Source organism: Pristis pectinata, chromosome 18, assembly GCF_009764475.1.
Source record: "Pristis pectinata isolate sPriPec2 chromosome 18, sPriPec2.1.pri, whole genome shotgun sequence".
Taxonomy (NCBI): Eukaryota; Metazoa; Chordata; class Chondrichthyes; order Rhinopristiformes; family Pristidae; genus Pristis; species Pristis pectinata.
The window spans coordinates 6,882,630-6,901,191 of record NC_067422.1 but is presented as its reverse complement, the minus strand read 5'-3'; the positions used below and the strand labels follow the sequence as shown (position 1 = coordinate 6,901,191).

The 18,562-nt window shown below is 49.3% G+C and overlaps 1 protein-coding gene across 4 annotated transcripts in view; it reads left to right on the top strand.

Moving 5' to 3' along the window:
- Positions 1-13,965: 13,965 nt before the first annotated feature.
- gcgra (glucagon receptor a) overlaps positions 13,966-18,562 on the top strand; it is a 103,973-nt gene continuing 99,376 nt past the window's right edge. For 3 of the 4 annotated variants that reach the window (XM_052032884.1, XM_052032891.1, XM_052032887.1), the window contains exon 1: positions 13,966-14,256. The gene's annotated coding sequence lies outside the window, so the exon portion shown is untranslated. Of the gene's footprint in view, positions 14,257-15,643; positions 15,719-18,562 lie in introns of those variants that run through there. The other variant, XM_052032892.1, reaches the window with a different exon arrangement.

Sequence of the window (18,562 nt, the reverse complement as noted above, 5' to 3'; positions counted from 1 at the left end):
CAGAACCTGTGGGGATCTGTCACCATGGGAGCAGAACTACCTCCGGGGTGACCCTGCCCTTTGTTGGTTTGCCCGACTGCATCGGCCCTGCAGTCAGTGGAAGGAAACTCTCCTGCTGAACTGGTGCCTCCCGAACACCTTCCAACAGCCCCAGGCAGGACACGAAGAATCTCTTCTCTTGCACTGCTTGGGATGAGTTACTGTGTCAGATGGCCCAGAGCAAGGCACAGCCATGCAGGTGTTTACAGGGCACCGGGGCAGAGAGATGCAGTAGCACAGTCGTTAGATTACTGTGTAAGTATGCGAAGGCCTGATCTTTTCACTGGGAGAAACAAGTTCGAATCTCACCAATGCACCTGGGAATTTAAGTCTGGAATAAAAATCTGGCAAGTCTGTTAGCAGAATGATGGAGGAGTCCAACTCCAAACGCAGGTGGTTGCATCCTGACCCCACTGCCCCTCAAAGGGGCAATTAATGCTGCAATTCTGAATGAAGCAGAGGCAGGAGTTACTCTGATGTTGTGCACAGGATGGTGATGGTGGTTCCAGTGAAGAGGCAACTGTCCAGACATTTTAATACAACCACTGTAGGGGCAGGCCAAACATGGGGGAAGCAGACAGCACGGTGCTCCCTCAGTACTGCCCCTCCCACAGCGCGGTGCTCCCTCAGTACTCTCCCTCTATCTCCTTCCCACCCACCACAAGGAGCATTTTGTGCTCTGTCCCCTGGAGTGGAATTTGAACCTGAGACTCAGTGGAGACACTGCCTCACACTGAACAATGACTGACATGGTGCGGGTGAACACAAACTTTGGGAAAGATGACGCAGGCTTCCCCTTAGTACAGAGCTCGTCTTTGGCAAGTAGGAATGTTGTCAGGAAATTTTCCCATCAAATTTGTTTTTTCACAGACTCCTCAGGAAAACTCTGGAATAGAACACACAGGGCCCGGATTTCCTAACACTATAATTGTTCCACGATGGATCATCACTTCCCTATTTTTAGTAAGGTTGACAATTTCCTGATGAAAACAATTAAACATTAGAGTTGAACCGGCTACAATTCTCACTCAACATCTCTTAAGTGACCAGAGCTTCTACACACGAGTCCAGGCCTTGCTGGGGATACTCAGCAGGTCAGGCAGCATCTGTGGAGAAACTGTGTTAACGTTGCAGGTGAATTATCTTCCATCAGATCTGGCCAGTTCTGTCACAAACAGGAAAGGCTGGTTATCTGAAATTGGTGGATCCAGTATTAAATCCCATGGGCTGCCACATGCCCTATCAGAAGATGAGGTGCAGTTCCTCAAGCTTCAATTGGACTTCGTTGGAAAAGTGTGGGAGGTTAGAGAAGGATTGTGATGGAGAAACATATCATAGACATTCCCCCTGTCATCACCACCCCTCACCTCCTCTGCAACATGAAACACTTTTCCTGTTCCGATGAAGGGTCCTTGACCTGAGACATTAACTGTTTCTCTCTCCACAGATGCTGCCTGACCTCCTTAGTATTCCAGCATTTTCTGTTTTTATTTCAGAATTCCGGCATTGTTTGCTTATCGAGCCTTGATGTATTAGTGTGACCATGAACAAGTTAGCATTGACTCACCTCTGCAGAATTAGATCTTCTCCTTCGGCAGTCCCTCAGGATTGAAGGTGACTCGCTTCCACGCTGGTTCTGAGGTGTCTGCTGAGGTTGATGTGGGACCTGCAGACTCTTCCACAGCTGGGGCAGGAGGTGCCTGAGGTGTTGAGTTTGTGAGGCGGACCACCCATCCCACTGCTCACAGGGGGCTTCTGTATGTATGGCCTGGATCCTAAATACTCCTTCTCCACTTTGAGCAGTCATGGGCCAGAGGTTCTCTGGAGTCAGCGGGGATGCTACACTTCCTCAAGGGTGCTTTGAATCAGAGGCAACTGTAGCTCAGTAGGCTGTGCTCTGACTCAAGAGGTTCTGGGTTCAAGACCCACTTTAGAGATGCAAATTCAAAAATATAAGCAGTGTTACGGGGTTGCTGCACTGTTGGGGGTGTTTCCTTGTAAACCCATAGCGCCCCTGCTAGCCCCTAATGCAGGAATCCCCTCATCACTGCTGCAAATTATTCCCTTTCAAGTCCCTCTACAGACAGTCAACTCCAGATCATAACTATGCTCTGTAAGGGAAAGAGTCTTCCCTCCCTTCTCCCAAAACTTGGAATCGGTGTCTCCTGGTCCTTAAACCACCTGCCAAGGGGGACAGCTTCCCTCTGCCTTTCCTGTCTAAACCAGTTGGAACCTTGTATACCTCGTCTTTCGGCTAAGGCACCAAATTGAGCCTCTGTGGTTGTAGTTTCAGGAAGGGATCAAGTCCTGCTCAGACTGGGCAGCCAAGACAGGGAACAAGGAAACGCCGTGCACTTCAAGTTCAAGTTTATTGTTGTCATAGGCAGACATACACAGGGTATAAATGCCATGAAAATTAACTTTTTCCAGCAGCAGTACAGTACATTACAAACAGAAAGTTAACATAAACTTAAACTAACAAATTATACTTAACATGATGAAATGAACATAACGACACTTGTGCAAAACACAGTCCGAAGTAGTGTTAAGGTTTTTCCCGTCAGTTTCACAGCCGATGGAAACATTTTGACGTGTAGTGACTCCTGCAGCATACGGAATGCAGCAGCCAGTTTCTGCACAGAAAGCTGCCACAAATGACAAGGTAATGACGATCAGATGATCCGATGTTGATGAGAGGAATCTGCTCGCCTCTGGATTGGAGTTTTCACCTCATCTGACGGACAAGGTGCCGCATTTGGTGAGGGACCGCAAAGGCTCGAAGGGGAAAGGCCACAATTTGAATCTCTCCTGCCACTGGGCGCAGTGCCAAAACCCATGGACTGGTTGCCCAAGGGATTACAACAGATGTCACACAAACTTAAAGCAATTGGAACTAATATTAAGTAATATTTAAAAGTAATTTTAGTGTTGCACTATAAATGCCAGCTTGATCTGCCTGTGTTATATGTATGTGCAATTTGCACGAAAAAAGTAGTTTTTGAAATGAAGAGACGAGTTGTCAGGGTCAGGCAGCTGTTCATACTCTAGAGTCACCATTCTTGGTGTGAACAGTCAGGTGACCTGCATTACACAACTGGCCACTAATCGTCCCATACCTTCTCCCCCAGCACGACGTAAATCAGGCATCCTGCGACAAAATCTGTGTGCTTCAGGACAGAGGTGAGGAGGAAGTTCTTCTCCCAGATTGCAATGAATTTTTAGGGCGATCTATCCCAGATGCTGATACTTGGAGTATCAAGTAGGAGGAGTTGAGACAACGTGCTTCCTAGCAACGTAACGCGTGATACAAACCACACGTCTACCTTAGCACACTCCTCTGGAGCAAGCAGGCCAGAACAACAGATGGGGGAATGCACTTGCATCTCCAGCCATGTCCCAGGCTTAGTTTCTTGTTTAATGCAGAAGAAGGCCATTTGGTCCATCAGGTCAATGATAGATCTCTGTGGAGCAAATCCATTTGTCCCATTCCTGATTTCCCTGGTCTCCTACAACTTACTCTCTCCCACTGCTGCTCAGCGACTCACCTCTGAGACTCTTTACCGTTATCCTACACTGAGAGTTAATTTGCAGCCATTAACCCACAAACACGTCTGTGGGATGTGGGAGGAAACCGGAGCACCTTGGGGGAAACCCACCCGGTCACAGAAAGAGGCTGCAAACTCCACACAGAGACAGCGCCCAAGAACAGTTCAAACCTGGAGCTGGGAGGCAGCAGCACTAACCGCTGTGAGTGGTGGTGAGAGAACTTCTCCTCGAACAAACAAAGTCGATCAGCTTACATTCATCAGTCAGCCTGGAACATTTAAGATAAGATAAGATATCTCTATTAATCATGGAATTTAAATTCCCAGCAGCCGCAATAGGATTTAAACTTCATTTTCACTCTCTGTTTGGTGTCAGGGCCTTACTGGCAATGCCAGCATTTATTGCCCAACCCTGACTGCCCTCGACAAGGCGTTGGTGAGCCACCTTCTTGAACCACTGGTAAAGGTGCTCCCACAGGGCTGTCAGGGAGGGAGTTCCGAGATTTAGCTCCAGCGATGATGAAGGAATGGCGATATCTTTCCAAGTCAGGATGGTGTGTGACTTGGAGGGGAATCTGTACGTGGTGGTGCTCCTATGCATCTGAAGCCCTTGACCTTCATGTGGTAGGGGTCGTGGGTTTGGGAGGTGCTGTCGGAGTAGCCTGGTCTTGCTTGGTTACTTCAATCCCTGTGGTCCGCTGGTGGAAAGAACGAATGTTTAGGGTGGTTGATTTGATACCCAGCCCCTGACCTGATCTTGTAGCCATGGTATTTATGTGATTGATCTGGTTATCGGTGACACTCCAGATGTTGATAATGGGGGACTCACGTCAAGGGCAGGTGGTTGGACTCTTGTCTCTGGATCATGAGTCCAGACCTCTCCATTATGAAATCAGTAACAGAGCCAGCGTACTTCCACAAGACCGTAAGACACAGGAGTAGAATTAGGCCATTCGGCCCATCGGATCTGCTCCGCCATTCAATCAAGACAAAGGCAACATACATTTGGAAACTGCAAGTTCACACGTTTACTTCCAAGAAGAGGCTGAAGTCAAGATAACCCTCCCTGGAGAGGAGGGAGCTGTGGCCAGGACACCAGGACACGGAGGCTGCTTGCACTGACTGGAGGCTGACGCCAGGGGATGTGGACTGGAGAAAATCAGTGGACGAGTTGGCGGGGAATGAGGAACATTTCGTTATCCAGTGAATCCTCGAGCTGTCTGAAGGGGCGGTGGAGTCACCCTGAAGTGTGACTTCCTGGGAAACTTGAGGGGGAGAAGATTGCAGGGCAGCAGGAAGGCACTGGGAATGAACTAAGTGGATAGATCAAGGCTCGAAGGGCAGAGTGGCCTCCTTCCGTCCTGCTTCACAGAAGCAATAAAGAGCGATTCATGAAACAACAAGGGTGCATTGCCGACTGGAGTAATTCCCAGAGACTGACAATAGGTTCTGGTTGCCATCTTGATGCTTAACGTCTGTTCTTATAGTCTATCAAGCAAGAGCAAAAACAGCTGGTTCTTCACTGAAATATTAATTCATTCAGGAAAAGAGGGCAGAACAAGGGGAAGGATTGGAGCAAATGCTCGTTGTATGTGGGTGTATTTTCCAAGGGGAGGAATGATATCAAATGATCATCCAAGGCAGAGACCTCAGTGGGTCTGTTTTGGAGTCTGCGGAGTCTCCAGCAGAAAACTGACCTCCTGTGAACAGTGGAGCAGACCACAGACAATTCAAGGGATTGAACTTACATTAAGCGCTTCCATCTTGACTGTCCTTTCACAAGCTCAGCGCGTCCCAAGGAGCCTCACAGCCAATGAATTAGGTCTGCATGCAGCACGGACATTGGTGTAATGTGGGAAATAACGGCAGCTGATTTGTGCACGGCAAGTTCCGACAAGCCTACTGCCTGAGTAATCTGTTCACTGACTCTGATTGAGGGTTAACTATGGGCCAGGCTGCCCTGGATGGTGTCAAGAATGTTCCCTCCTCTCAGAAGGCAAGGTCAAACTTCTGTGGTCGGACTGGGAACCTGCTGGGGGCGGGGGGGGGGGGGGTGGGTTGGGGTGGGGTGGGGGTGAGTGGAGATTTATGCACTGCTGGTTGTCCTACATGTGGAAGGTGTTGACAACAGACGGTAGCACAAACCTCAGGACCACAACGCCCTCAATATCCAGCAGAAACACCAAGGTGTTCCTCCAGAATGTTTGTGCACATTCTCCCAGGTAACAGGATCCATCTGTCCATTGTAACTGGTGGTACCTGTCCATGGTAACCGGTGGTACCTGTCCACAGTAACTGGTAGTACCTGTCCACAGCAACTGGTAGTACCTGTTCATGGTAACCGGTCGTACCTGCCCTAATAACAGACTGTTCCTGTCCATAGTAACTTGTCCCCAGTATTCTGTGTGTGAGTGTTGCCTGTGTTCTGCAGCTCTGTTGCTGAGGTTGGGGTGACCTTGGTTCTAGAGTGTGGGTGTCAGAGGTTGAACAGTTTCCCATTCAGCCTGTGCGCTGCTTCCGTTCCAGTGGAAGGTGAGCTGCAATGATGCAGCAATAGATTGGGAACATGTTGCGGTGGTGATGCAGCCTTTCCTGCTCTCACTCAGCACCAGGACTGGGTCGGCGCCGGACCCTTTGATCGGAATCACAGCATGGATTCCGTCAGGCCGCAGATGTAGAACAGAGGCAACTTTAATAACTGGGGGAAGGCTTCAGGTAGTGGAGAAAAGGGTGCAAGGACTGAAGGGAAGATTGAACTTGAGAGATGCTAGTGTCACAGAGAGAGCTACAGGCCAGACACAGACCCTTCAGCCCATCGAGTCCGTGCTGAAATCAACATCCCCATTTCCACTAATCCTACATTAATTCCATTAATTTTGTTCTCCCCACACTCTCACCAACTCCCCCCATCCGATCCCCCTGTAAGGAGCTGGATCCAAGCAGGGCTACAGAGATGGCGTGTCATGACCGTGAGTTTGAACTTTGGACAGGAGAGGGTACGGAGGAGGTCCACCGGGATGCAGTGCTTCGGTTGTGAGGAGAGGCCAGACGGGCTGGGGCTGTTTTCCCTGGCGTGCAGGAGGCAGAGGGGGATCTGACAGTACGAGTGTGGAGGGGCACCGGCAGCGTGGAGAGCGAGAATGGAGACATCTAAAACCAGAGGGCATAGGTTTAAGACGAGGGGTAGGAGGGTTAGAGGAGATCAGAGGGATTTTTTTTTCACCCAGAGGGTGGTTGCAGTCTGGAGCACACTGCCTGAGGCAGCGGCGGAGGCAGGGTCTCTCACATTATTTAAATGTATCTGGATAAGCACTTGAATCGTCAAGGCTATGGATCAAGTGCTGGGAAATGGGATTAGTACAGATGGGTGCTCAGTGGTTGGCTCAGTGTGGTCCAAGGTGCTGCTTCTGTATTCCACAATGCGATATCTTCCCGCAGTGTCCCACAACTAATGCAAGAAGAAACAGTGACAGATTGGAGCAATTGGCTCCCAGTCACTGAATTGCAGGCCTGTTGACGAAAATCTCCCATTTAAGACGGTGAGAACTGTGTGCAGTCCTGACTGCCCACAATCCGATTTACCTGGCTGAATGACGGCTGCCGAGGCTTCAGGCGGACTCCTGCGGAGTTGTCTCCGTATATCAAGGCCAGGAATTGAATCTCCCAAACAGCTGTACAAGTGCCAGGGCAAATCCGTGGGAGGGGAACCATCAGGCTGAGAGGTTGTTGGCGGCCGCGGAGGGGGCACATTTCACGTGGTGGAAAGGTTCGGGACTGAGGCACAGTTACACTGAAAGTGCAGCACAGGCCATTTGGCCCTTCAGGTCCATGCCAGCATTAATGCTCCTCCAACTTCTACTTCATCCCAGCCTATCAGCCCATCCTGTGTTCCTTATCCTCTCACACGCACGCACGCACACGCACGCACATACACACACAGACACACCCACACACACATGCACAGACACACACACACACCCCCACACACACAGACACACACACACTCACCTACGTCCACACTCACACATGCACATACACACACGCACACAGACACATACACACACACACACACACACACACACACAAACACAAACACACGCACACACACACACACCCACCCACATCCACACATGCACATACACACACACAGACGCACAGACACGCACGCATACACACAAACACAGATACACACACCCACAACAGGCATGCACACACACACTGACACACACACACACACACACACACACACACACACACACACACACACACACACTTCAAAAAGAAAGCCTTGCATTTCTATAGCTTCTTTCATGTCCCTCTCAGGGCCCAAGGACTTTAGAGACAATGAGGTCCTTTCAAAGTACAGTCATTTTTGTAATGAACAACAAGCAGCCTCTTCCAGCGATGTTGATTGAGGAGAGGGCACTAGGGCAGACACCCTGATCCTCCTTAAGATAATGCCATGGGGTTTCTTGGTTCAGCAGGGTTTGTGGCTCTGGCAGTGTCGCACTCTCTCAGTACTGCTGAGACAAAATAGGGTTAGTGTAGGATTAGTGTAAACGGGTTCATGCTGGTTGGTGTGGACTTGATGGGCTGAATGGCCTGTTTTTGTGCTGCATGTCTCTGTGACTATGTCTCTGGCACATGCAGTGGGATTTGAATGCACACAGTTAACTCACTGAGGTCTCCACAGAGGCAGGAAGGGGAGGTAATGTGGACATCTAGGTACATGACATCTGCATTAAGGGTTTCTACCTTTGTCATCTTCCATCCAGTGAATTCCAGCCCACATTCCTCACCCCCCGTCCCGCCAAAATCTGTGCCCCTCGGCTGACAGGCGAGTGAAGAGTGGACCCCCCTCGAAGTGGTCTAGAGGTGCCAGGAAGTTCCCCGTGAGCAGGGCGTAAGGAGCAAGGAAGGGCATTGCCAATCACTCACTGGCCACGCCCCTGGGAATGGCTGTAGCCGATGGTTCGACCTGTGGGAGTTCAGCACCTTGGAGTCTGAGTAAACCTGTCCACTGTGCAGTGCTGTTCCTGAGGCACTGGGCAAGGGGGGGGGGGGGGGGGTGACAGTGTTTGTGTTGCTGCTGGCCAGCTCTCCCCACATGTCTGACCCCTGCAGTACCCAATTAGAATCACTGCCAGACAGAGAGTATAAAATTCCAACTTCTCTCTCCAGAGGTTACTTGTTTTTACCACATTGGTCATAAATAAGTAAAGATCAGAGATCTGGCTCACACTAGGTTTTAAATCTCTGTACCTGTCGGGGTGATTTACGTTGGTACCTGTTAATGGAAGTTTTCCACATTTATCATCTTCTGGTAACCTCAGAACCACCTCAAGGCAGAGGTGGGAGCAGACTATAACAGATAAAGCAAGCACACAGAGGCTGGGTATGGTGTATGTTAGCATACAGATCCCAGTCTTCACACCCACAGAACCCTCCCAGAGTAGAGACAGATCCCAGCACAGTCTGAACATTCCCAGAGTAGAGACGGATCCCAGCACAGCCTGAACATTCCCAGAGACAGATCTCAGCACAGTCTGAACATTCCCAGAGTAGGGACAGATACCACCATAGTCTGAATATTCCCAGAGTAGAGGCAGATCCCAGCACCATCAGCACAGCCCACTGACTCGGAGAAGTGCAAGGTGTCAGTTAAACCAGGGCAGGACTTTCACAGTGAACGGTAGGGCCCTGGAAATTGCTGTAGAACAGAGGGACCTAGGGATACAAGTACATAGTTCCCTAAAAGTCGAGACATGGGTAGACAGGGTGGTGAAGATGGTGTTTGACATGCTGGCCTTCATCAGTAGGGCTTGGAGTAGAGGAGCCGGATGCCATGTTGCAACTGCACAAGATGTTGGTGAGATCACACTTGGAGTACTGTGTGCAGTTCTCCAGCTATAGGAAGGGTGTCACTAAGCTGGAGAGGGTGCAGAAAAGATTCACGAGGATGTGACCCAGACTGAGGGGCTTGAGTTATGAGGAGAGACTGGACAGGCTGGGACCTTTTTCCCTGGAGTGAAGGAGGCAGAAGGGCAACCTTATAGGTGTATGTAAAATCATGAGGGGCATGGCGAAGGTGGATGGTCACGGTTTTTTCCCCAGGGTAGGGGAGTCAAAAACTAGAGGGCATAGGTTTAAGGTGAGAGGGGAAAGATTTAAAGGGGACCCGAGGGGAAACTTCTTCACACAGGTGCATATTTGGAACAAACTGCCAGAGGAAGCTGTACAACTAAAACGTTTAAAGGATATTTGGTACATGGATAGTAAAAATTTAGATGGATATGGGACAACACAGGCAAATGGGACTAGCTCAGGTAGAAATTCTGGTCAACACAGGCAAGTTGGGCCAAAGGGCCTGTGCCCTGCTGTATAACCCGATGACTCCACGTTCCCAGGGCGTGGGTGACAAAGATCCCATCTCCCTCATCAGTTGCGGTGCCCTTTTGCCATTTCTCCCTCAGGTTTATGTTGAAGTTATACTTAGAATTTGGCCAGGCTGAGCCAAATACATATCGGTGAATAAAACGTTGATGTGGCACACTGTTAGAACCCTGAAGGTTCCTGGGGCTTCCCTGGAAGGAGGTCAGTGTTAATAGAAACACTTAACAGACACACAGCAGCCTGGACAAATCTGAAATTTCAACTAAGAGGCAAAAGTCAAAGGCACATGCTTATAATAGTAATGTACTGTGCTGCTACTGCAAATAGCTAATCCTCATTTCATTTATACCCTGGGTCTGTGTGCTTATACAATAAACAGGACAACAGCAGAAGCAAAAAAAATAGAACTACACTTAAAGCCCAGTTAATAATTCTAAGGTAGCAGACTGAATAGCAAAACTCACACCAGGGGTTCATTTTAAATAAAAGCTTGGCAGAAATTATGGGGTCACAGACAAACTGATGGCATGGGAGACTGTCGAAATAATGAGTGGCCCCTGGTTATTCTGCCCATCCCACCACAGGGACTGTGTCACTGCAGGGACTGGGGTTGCTGATATAAAGTGGAGGTTAGGATAGGACATTGGAGGGGTGTCGTCTCCACAAGGCTTCCCGGCTGAGGTGTTCGTCCTCAAACTCGCGTTGGGCCTGGTGGTAAGTGCAGTAGGCTGCAGGCAGGTCAGAGAGGGATTGGGATGGAGAGTTAAAGTGGAAGGGAACCAAAGGCTCCTGTGGACTGGTCGATACCTCACCTTCAATCTGGGCACATAGCAACCTTCTAGAGTCAATGTCAAGTTCACTAACTTCAGATAATTCTCTTCTGGATCAGGACTGGCCAGTGCTGCTCTATGTCATCCACCTGTGACATAGGCTCAGTTGTTCTCTATCCACTAACACAGTCTGACCCTCCAGACATGCCTGACAGGGCTGCTGTTAGCAACACAATACATTACTTTTCCTGTATCATCACCCACTATCTGCCCCACTTACCCATAAAGTGTCCTCACAGTAGCCCTGGTCTCGCCCTGTCAGAGATATTCCCTCTATCCCATCCATTCCCCCACCCCTCACCCTCTCTGCTACTTAAAAGTAACTTTTCATCTCTCCCTCTCCCAGTTTTGATAAAGGATGTTTAGCATTAACTTTGTTTCTCTGCTTAACCCCTTTCTTCTGGCATGCAGGGCACCGCTGCTGATGTGTAGCTCTGTGAGTTCGAGTCCCACCCCAGGGGTTTTGAGTCTGACGCTCCCGGTGTGGTTCTGGGGGGGGGGGGTGCTGCAGTGTCACCCTTTGGATGTGACACCAAGTCCAGCCCGCTTCCGGTCTCCTGAATGGATGCAGAAGATCCAATGGTGTAACTTTGTGGCCTTCAAGAGGGACATGGGTAAATAATTGGTGGAGAAAAATTTGAAAGGGCTAGTGGGTGAAACTGGAGAACTGCCCTGGCAGTGAGGTAGCACCGAGATGATGGGCAGAATGGCCTCTGTGTGTACCGTACCAATTCTAAGAGCAGGACTTTGTCTGCAGTGTCCTTTTAGCACCGTGACTGACCATCCAGTCATTTATCTCATTGCTTTCTGTGCATACAAATTGCCCACGTGTAAACCTTTGCCCTGCACACTATTGGGTCCTTGGCTCCAAGCTGAGGTCTGGGCACCCCAGGGGTCGGGTTACCACAGATACCTGGAGGTCTCCGCCTATGACCCAGACCCGGCCTCAAATCCACCTCAGTGGAAAGTAAATGAATCTGAAATAGAAATTCCATTACCTGTACTTTTTGAGTATAAACTCCACGGTATTGTTGAAAAACCCATCTGGTTCACTGATACTGTTCAGGGAAGGGACTGTGCTGTCCGTACAGTCTGACCTCTATGTCACTCCAGCCCAGGGCTTGTGAATGAATAAGAAGTCAATGGATAGCGAGCAGACATCAAATGGCCGGGTTTCACACACCATCCGCTGGCACTGATTCACTGTTTTATCAACTTCAAGGTGAGGCGTTTCTGCTTAAATATTTAGCTTGGAGCAGGCTTTTTACACATTCACTGTGAATAGACCCTGTGTGGGTCACTGACTTTGCAAGCATGAGGAATCCTGGATGTTAGTAATATGCTTAAACACTGGGCTGGCAGCTGGAGACGTGCGTTCATTCTCGACACTTCACTTTATGGAAAGAAGACAGCCCTGGGGAGGCTGCTGAGGGACCACACTGGCGATGAGGATCTTCAGATATACCAGGGGGTGGGGCGGTGGGAGCTGGAGCCGCCTAGTACCTGACCAGGTTGGTAATGGGTGCAAGAATAACAATGCTATCATGAGCTGTGACACTTGCCAGCCATTGCATTCAGCCTGACAGATCTGCTGGAGCATCTGCTGGAGGTTTTGTGAATGGGTCTGTTGGGTTGCTTCGACAATTGGCTCCCAAAACCAGCCACTGCTTGGTCCTTGCGGTGAGCTCATGCCTTCACACAGTGGGCTGTCTCTGTGCTTTCCCCCGAGGCTGCAGGAGGGAAGCACTCCCAGGTCCCTCGAATGTTGGGAGAAAGACAAAGGCTTGGAGAGGGAACCTTGGAAACGCTCCAACGTTCCCTGACACTGATCCTTGTGTTCCGGCACTTGGAGAGATACAGCGCGGAAACAGGCCCTTCAGCCCACCGAGTCTGTGCTGGACATCAACCACCCATTTACACTTAATGCCATTTTACTCTCCGCACGTTCCCAACGACTCCCTCTGGATTCTACCACTCACCTCCGTACGGTGGAAAATGTAATTAACCTGCCCGCCCGCGCACCTTTGGGATGTGGGAGGAAACCGCAGCACTCTGTTCAGTCACAAGGAGAACGTGCAAACTTCACACAGACAGCACCAGAGATCAAGATTGAACCCAGGTCACTACCAGATGGACCACAGTGCTGCCCACTTGTAGCCAAGCTTCTCTCTGCAGCAGCTGATTCAGCCTCATGGATGACATGAGAGGACATAGAACATAACAGCAACGTTAGCAGTACATATAGCAGAAGTCTAAAATCTCCTTGCTTTAGCCATTAAAACTCTTTGATCCCAATTTCAGGAGCACACTCTCCTGTCTGCCAATGGTCCCTTAATAGTTCCATCTCCATCCTTATTACACAGACTGGTCAGCTCATTGTTTCCACTCTACTCACCTGGTCAGTAGACCCATCCCTGAGGGGTGGGATGTTGTATGGGTGGCCGAGTGTGGGGTAGGGTTGGGGGGAAAGCCAGCAGGTGTCAGGGGTATGGTCGGGCTTATGGTAACACAAGTAAAACCCTGATAATCTGGTGCACTCAGGTCTTTGGTGATGCTGGACTATTGGATGACAGATGTTACTCAGTATTATAATAAACGTTTCAGTGAATTCAGTGAGTTTCAGGAGAGCAGGGGAACCGGGACCCTGGGGAGTTTCGGGGGGAGCGTGGACAACATTACCTGTTGAGCCAGATGCCGAGCCATCGGAACTTCTAAATAGTGGATTATCGAAGTTTTACTGGAAGTGGAAGTTGAGGGGGAAAGCCCTGGTTTGGGAAGCTCAGGACCAGTGTTAACAATGTTCGTTTCTCAGGCAGCATTCCCGTTGCTTCACTCGTTCATTTGACTTGGCCGTTCTTGAACCTTGGTGCCAGGTTTTTGTTCAGTCAAAATTCGGTGCAGCACTGCCACAGTCTGACCTCTCCAGGGGCCATTGAAAATAACAGGTTACACCTTCACGTTAATATTTGAAGAGGTTACTATCTGGAAAAATACAAGTAGGGGTGAATTTGCACAGTCCGTCCTGATTCATCCCATTAGCCCATCAGCTGAACACACTATCTCCTCACAGAGTCACTGCCCAGCCAATGAGTTTATGATTAACATTTTTGTGAAATAAACCCAGGCAAGGTCATCGGAATTTCTAATCCAATGTGTCCCACAGAGCCCAAGTCCTGAATATTCAGAGACTTCGCTCTGGATTTTCTGCCTGAGTACAGGAGGGTTTGCTTCGAACGATCATCGGGTAGATTGTTGATGAAATTGTGTGCAGGGCCGGGGACCCTGCATTATCCCCCAGCACTGGGTCACCTTCTGCTGCTCGGTCGCGGGTAAACGCAGGGAGCAGCCGGCACCCTGGCTCTCTGTGGGGGCCTCACTCCCTTCTGCTGAAACGCTGCCTCACAGCAGCCCCTGCAGCCCAGCGGCAAGGAAGCCAGGAGGTTTGTCAGGTAAGCATCTTATCTTTTGGTCTTTGGGTGATGTCGATGTCTGGCAGTTGACAGAACCTGTTACTTTGAGCCTGTTTTTTTTGTTACATACTGGTCGGGCTATCCAGGGTGAAAGTCTCAGAGTGGCAGATGACGCAGAGCTGGGAAGTGTGGTAAATCATAAGGAGAACAGTAACAGTGTGCAGGAGGACCTGTCCAGGTGAAGGGTCCCGACCCGAAACGTCGACTGTCCATTTCCCTCCACAGACGCTGCCTGACACGCTGAGCTCCTCTGGCGCTTGGTGTGTTGCAGCAGGAGGACCTGACCAGCTCAGCAGCACAGACAGATACATGGCAGAGGAAGGCCAACTGATGCACTGTGGTAGAAGGAATAAAAAGAGACCTCAAAGTACGACTGTTTAAACCTGCATCTGTGAATAATTCTACTGCAGGGCACAATGTAACCAATGGCTGGGGCTTTCTCCATGGCCATATGTAAGATACTGAGCACACTCAGATCTAAACACAGTCAAAGAGGTAAAAGTGTTCTACTAGTGTAGGATGACAATAACTTAATGTAAAACCACATCCGTCCACATGGTATTTAAAGGAAACATCTTTGTACCGTAGATATGAGGGAGGCTTCCACTTGGACCATGGGCAATGCCTGATGTGTGACTGTTCATGTGGCCTCACTCAATCCCTTCCCCGACCCTGGTGGATCATCTCATTCACCGACAGTGATGTGCATTGAGTGCTTTGAAGAACGACAGGGTTCATGAGGTGGTTTGCGAGCCACATGGTGCGATGTTTGTGGGTCATTTTGTGGTGGTCTCTTCAGTGGGCTGTGCCTCAGGTGGAGCTGCTGGCCTGTGTGGCAATCAGTGTCACGAGATCAGTATCTGTTGCCAATCCGAATGTCATGTGTTTCTCTGCTTTTGCTTCCACACTGTTTGACTTGCTGACGGAAACATTGACAATCTATCTTGCCGCCGCTGTCTGGAGAGTACATACGTGCAAAGATGACAGTAGTTGGCTATTGTTGACTGTAGTATTGCTTTGCAGTTCCGTGATGAGCGATAAACTTCTTGATTCCACAGTCTCCCACCGACGGTGAACCCCTTCAACGTAAATCTCCCCAGCTCCTGGCCAGCAGGTTGTGAATACCTCTGGCCCACCATGTCCATGCCGACTCACCCACACTGGTCCCACTTACCAGCACTTGGTCTGCAGCCCCCTACACCTTGGCGATTCAAGTTCTCATCTTAAATGTTGTGTGATGTGCAAATCTACAATTGTTTGCAAACTTCCTGAAGTCGCCATTGTTGAGCAACAGTTTGCTTCCCTCCCCCCTCACTTTCTGGAAAATCGAACTGTGACACAATCAGACTTCAGGATGGTAGATTTAGCAAATGTAGAACTGTCGATTCCTCCAAGGTGGAAACTACCAAAGTCATCGCCAATCACAAGCCTGTGATCGACAGTATGTAGAGCTTTAAATCAACACTCACGGTCCAACTTCAACACTTGTGTTGGTTCTTGTTGGCTGGACATTGTAGTTGCTTGTTGATTTTCTGTTTAACAAAACAATCTATTCCTGGAAAACCTCATCGATTGTTTAGCTTTCATGATTTTTCAATGGCCTTTGTGAGCAATGTCTATCGTGGGTTGTGTTGGTGACTGTGGATCACAATTCAGTTTCCTTGTGGAACAAGATCTCAGGTAAACATGGATTCAAGGATGATATAGTGCAAATCTTACTCTGTGTGTGTGTGTTTGTGTGTGTGTGTGTGTATGTATGTGTGTGTGAGTGTGTACCTCTGTGTGTGTGTACGTATGTGTGTGTGTACCTGTGTGTGTACCTGTGTATGTGAGTGAGTGTGTACCTGTGTGTGTACCTGTGTGCGTGTGTGCGTGTGTGCGCGTGTGTGTGTGTGTTGTAGTGTTAGGAAAGAGTATGATTTTCATGACAGAGCTCCCAACCCTCTACCACCTTCCATCACCAGGTCTGTGTCTCTGCAGATGATGGGACTTCAAGTCCACACCCAGGGGACATTTAAATGTGTTAAAGGTTTCTGCCTCTCTCGACACTCAGCACCCCCTGGGTGAAATGTATCACGTCTCTAACCCTTCCATCAATTACTTGACATCCATGCCCTCTGGTTATTGACCCCTCTGCTAGGAGAAGATATCTGACATTTACCCCATCTAGATGCTTCATAATTTTAGACACCACGAGCTGTTTCTCCCTGGTGATTCGTGGGGTTGGTTGTTCGTGTAACATGAACCAAAATGTAATCGGTGAGACCCACTGTCCCCGGCTGATGTGGGGCCATAACCACTGTCTTTGGAGCAAAAGTATCTTGCACTTGTGTGAGTCGGAATCTTGCTACTAAGGTTGAGAAACAGATTAACCAGCAGTTTATGGTCAGTCACGGTGTTGCTGCTTTGGAAGTGCAGATGTAAAGGTAAAGTGTGCCGAGCGACAGACGTCGCTTCCTGCCCTGTGACTAAGGCTGGCTGCTCCATGGAGGTTAACCATCCACATTTGACTGGGCTCACTTTCCTGCGCAAGGCTGGCACCAGTTGGGTTGGTACCAGGTGAGGAGCTTTCCGTGGCCGAATGTGACACTGAGTGATGTGAGGTTCAGGCCATTCCCATTGTAATGATGGGACGGTGCAGGGGAGCTGATGAGACCCGAGGGGGAATGAATCAATTGGAATCATCGAGCATCTCAAGCAAACTGCAAAGTTCAGGCGCATTGTCAAGGTCCAACAGCATTGTAACAGGCCCTTCACCTACTCGGGCTGTGCCGGCCACCAAGAACCCATTTAAACTAATCTTACACTCATCTCATTTTATTCTCACTCACCTACACACGAGGGGCAATTTATAGCGGCCAATTACCCTGTATGGATGTGTGTGCATCCAATGGAGTGATCAGATGTGACTGTCGTGAAGCAGTATCAACAGGTGAAATTATCCCAAGAGTTAGTGGTTCTGAGCATTTTGCAAAGTTCGACATTGATGGTGGGTACCATCAGCCTGAACTTCCAGGAAAATCTAGGCATCCAATGTTTTCTTGACTTTTCCGATACAAGAGATTCAACGCTGGAGTGAGCTCAGCATGTTTCAGAATCTTGGGCAGTCCACTCCCCAGGGATTTGATTTGCTGACACCATACAGAAAATAAACTCCAAGAGCAACTGGAACTTGCAGGCGTCAACTTCAAGACTGCAGCCTCATGGGGAACAGACAAATGCTTGCTCAGGTTCTTCAGCCCCGCCATCAGCAGTGATGCTCTCGCAACGGATCTGAAGATAGTTTAAGCCATTGCCAACACGGCACACAGTGTGCAGTTGGTAAACCTGCTGCCTCACAGCATCAGAGACCCTGGTTCGATCCTGACCTTGGGTGCTGTCTGTGTGGAGATTACACATTCTCTCTCTACAAAAACCAGCCTCCCCTCCATGGACTCTGTCTACACATCTTGTTGCCTTGGTAAAGCAGCCAACATAATCAAAGACCCCTCCCACCCCGGTCATTCTCTTTTTACCCCTCTTCCATCGGGTAGAAGATACAAAAGCTTGAAAACACACACCACCAGGCTCAAGGACAGCTTCTATCCTGCTGTTAGAAGACTATTGAATGGTCCCCTAGTAAGTTAGCTCTTGACCTCATGATCTACCTCGCATGGCCCTTGCACCTTATTGTCTGCCTGCACTGCACTTTCTCTGTAACTGTAACACCTTACTCTGCATTCTGTTATTGCTTTTCCCTTGTACTACCTCGATGTACTTTTGCTTTGAAATGATCTGTATGGATGGCATGCAAGACAAAGTTTTTCAGGATCTTGGTACATGAGACAAGAATAAACCAATTACCCTGTGACCACGTGGGATTCCCCCTGATGCTGTGGGTTCCTCACACATCCCAGAGCTGTGTGTGTTGGTTGGTTAGCTGGCCACTATAAGTTGCCCCAGTGTGTAAGTGAGGGGTAGAATCTGGGGTGGGATGGCGGAGGGTGTTGATGGGAATTTTGGGAGAATTTAACGGCACTCGTGTAGGATCAGTGTAAATGGGCACTTGATGGTTGGTGCTGAAGGTAACTCATGTATCTTCTTCTTGCCTTGGGATTGAGGATGACTTGCTCCCCCTCTGGGTTTGTGTGTTCTGCAGTAATTGGTGAGACCAATGTGGGACCTGTGGACCCTTCCACAGACAGGGCAGGAGATGCCCAGCTGGGTGGATGGTTTGTGAGGTGGTGTGCTCCTTCCGCCAACCATGCATTATGTGTGTCGAAAGTAGCCTTTCAAAAGCCGTCAG